The 3,549-nt window shown below is 38.8% G+C and overlaps 1 pseudogene; it reads left to right on the forward strand.

The window, feature by feature from the left end:
- Positions 1-2,248: 2,248 nt before the first annotated feature.
- LOC105300838 lies at positions 2,249-2,563 on the forward strand (annotated as a pseudogene).
- The last annotated feature ends 986 nt before the right edge of the window (positions 2,564-3,549 follow it).

Genomic DNA, 3,549 nt, shown 5'->3' on the forward strand with positions numbered 1-3,549 from the left:
AAAAGAGTAAGGATGGGCTTGCTGTGTTGGCAGGTGGCCCAGGCCTTCACTCCCCCTGTGTAGGGAAAGATTCAGAGCAGAACCTCAGCTCCCAATGGACCTAGCGGTATCCATTTAATACCTAAAACACATCAGACCTGTACGTGGTAAAGAAAAGGCTTAGTAGGAGCTGTGTGTCTTGAATCCAAAGAGAAAGACTTTAGGGTCCTCAATGAGTTTCTCAGGATTTCTAAAAGATCATCTCAATCTCAGTCTATGTGTTCCCCTTAGAGTCTACTCAGAGATGTTAGGAATGAGGCATAATTCAGTAGTTTTTTTAAAACTGAGCAAAGTAAAGTTTTAGAAAACTAGCCTTAATAATAAAAATGAAGAAAACAAAGTAAACACCTCATTCGTGAACAAATCTTAGAAATTAAGAGAAAAGCATTGGTGGCAGAAATAAATGATGGTGAAAAATCACTCTGAGCCTTAAAAAAAATACAGATAATTATTAATGTTAATAGTACTATCATTATCATCTCCTGAGATCTCGTAAATCTCAGACATAGCTTCAGTGGTACACTAGCTCCAATCCTCATAATCACCTATTAGACAGGTATTATTAATTCTTATAATCACTTATTAGACAGGTGTTTCACAGATGAAGAAACCAAGGCTCGGATAGGTTAAGTCTCTTGCACAATTAAGGTGATCTCGCTCAAATAAACTGTCTTGGTTTGTCTAGGACTGCCCCGGGTTTAGCACTGAAAGTCCTGCATTTTAGGTAACCCCTCAGCCACCAGCAACCTAGGACATCTGGTCACCCTACGCTAAGGCTAATAGAAAAGCATGAATTCCAACCAGGGTATCTGGTTCCACACCTCATCCTCTTTCCACCATGCCAGAGTGAATCTCATTAAACATGCAAAATACATACATGCATACATACTTACATAGGAAGGAAAGAGGGAGGGAAGAAGAGAGGGAGGGAAGAAAGGAGTAAATCTACTTTAAACAAGAGTATTTGCCTATGAAGCCAAGAAGTATAAACTTAAAACAACATAGTACTGTAAAATTTCAATCTTAATTCTAAAGTTTAAAAAAAAAAAAGTCAAATGAGAGCAAATCTATTGTAAACTGGGGATGAGGAAAGATATCGGGCTAACTGGTCCCTCTGACTTGACACATGCAGCCTCTACAAAACTCTCAGTGTGCTGTGCCATGTATGCTCACTTTTAAGGGCTTCCAGACTAAAGAAAACTATGATGTGATGCCAGACAGAAGTGCAGAAAAAGGTCCAGGGTCCCCAAGTGCACTATCTGCAGATGAAATCCCTGATTCTTCCAGTGGCGGCAACCAAAAGCCACCCAAAGTTCACTGAGGTTGGGTTTGGGCTGAGGCTTAGTTCATCTCAGTACTAATTTTTGGTTGGAGCTCCCCAACACTGTCTTGAATCTGAGTCAGTTTCCACTGCCATTGAGAGTTTTCCCATTCCTTTCTTGTCTTAAGTGGAGCTGGATGTGACCTGCTCACTCTGGTCTCAGGTTGTTGACCCATCCAGGCTTTCCTTGTTATCAAAGCTGCCGCCCTTAGCCCTTGTTGACAATAAAAAGCTTATTTATTTTGTTCAACAAGCCAACTTGAATTTCCCCAAAGAATTTTTTGAAAGGTAAAACATCAAACACATTAAGCATGTGGAACTTTGCCCCACCCATTCTTATTGCTCCAAAGAAGATGGTTGTCATGGCAATGGCTCCATAAGGGGGATGGAGCCAGGGTGGAGGGTGAATAAAATACCATAATAGAACACAGGCCACCCAGTCAGTCAGCCCCTTAAGGCTACTGGGAGTGTTTGCCCAAGTCTTAGGAGTTAAGTCCTAATTACGAGTGATGGAAACAAAAATGTTCCACCACAAACAAACATGTCGAAGGGAGTAGGGTGGCCAGAATGTGGGTGGAGATGTTTTGAAAGTCAAGAGTGAGTGTGTGTGTCTTCTCCTGAGGCCTCGCCGAACCCTCCCACCAGTAGCTTTTCTGCAAACAGATTAGTACCAGCGGTCTGCAAAGAGACACAGCCAATGGAGCAGAGAGAACTCAACGAGCTGGCATCCGAATGACTCCAGCGGCCTCTTTGGCAACATACTCCAAGACACTATTAGTTCATTTTCTGTGACTCACTAGTCCCATTCCTGGGAATCTGCCCAAAGAAAACCTCCTGATTCTAAAACCGAACTGTGGTTCCGCAGCTACGGGAACTGTTGGCAGAAGAATGGTGTGCAGAGATTGTGTAAAGAAACTTGATATTGTCATCACTCCAGGTACACATCTTCCCATGTGCAAGAAATTCCACAGAAAGTAGTGGGCAAAATCTAAGTAAATATAAAGATTTGACTTGTAAATAGAAAAAATTGATCTCTAGGGAAAGAATAAGTTCTCTACTTGCAGAATATTTAAAAGCTCTGTACACCAGCCAGGTTCTCATTACTGCCAGGGCTGTGCCTACAAAAAGAGAGTCTGCTCAATGGGTGGAAAAAGGGATTTAGATTCCAAAAACTACCAGCAAACGTCTGTCTATGTGTATTGATGAAGTTTCTGGTTTTCTTCATGATTTTGTTATCTGCTTTGACTTTTCAAGGCATAATATAAATGTTTGAGTTACAAAATAATATGTTTTAAGATAAATAATTAAGTTAAAACCAGAGAAGCTGATCAGTATATATTCTTTTGCTCTCAAGAAGTTCCGAACTGTACAATGTAACTAGTTTCCTGCCTCAAGTTATTTTCTTTACAAGAATTTTATTGAATTTAAATAAGGGGCAAATTTAATAGAAAAAAATTTTCCTTCTCTGACATATTTCACTTAGTATTATACCCTCTAGGTCCATCCATATTGTTGCAAATAGTAAGATTTCATTCTTTTTTTTTTTATGGCTGAGTAATATTCCATTGCATATACGTACCACATCCTCTTTATCCATCTATCAATGGACATTTAGGTTACATCCATATCTTGGCTATTGTAAATAATGCTGCAATAAACATATGAGTGCATATATCTTTTAAAATAAGTGCTTTGAATTTCTTTGGATAAATACCCAGAAGTAGAATTGAGGAATCATATGGTAGTTCTATTTTTAATTTTTTGAAGAACTTCCATACTGTTTTCTATAGTGGCTGCACGAATTTACAATCCCGACAGTACATAACGGTTTTCTTTTCTACACATCCTCACCAGCACTTGTTGTTTGTTGATTTATCAATGATAGCCATTGTGATAGGTGCATGGTGATATTGAAAGAGATTAAGTAAAATTGCTAGTTATAAAAATAGTCATGGGGATGCAAAGTACAGCATAGGGAATATAGTCAATAATATTGTAATAAATATGAATGGTGTCAAGTGGGTACTAGACTTAGCTGAGGGATCTCCTCATAAGTCACATAAATGTCTAACCACTATGCCGTACAACTGAAACTAATATAATATTGAATGTCATCTGTAATTGAAAAATAAAAAAATACTATAATAACTATGGTGTCGGTGAGTACTAGATTTAGCAGGGTGATCACT

This window comes from Pteropus vampyrus, unplaced genomic scaffold (genome assembly GCF_000151845.1).
Source record: "Pteropus vampyrus isolate Shadow unplaced genomic scaffold, Pvam_2.0 Scaffold220, whole genome shotgun sequence".
Classification (NCBI taxonomy): domain Eukaryota; kingdom Metazoa; phylum Chordata; class Mammalia; order Chiroptera; family Pteropodidae; genus Pteropus; species Pteropus vampyrus.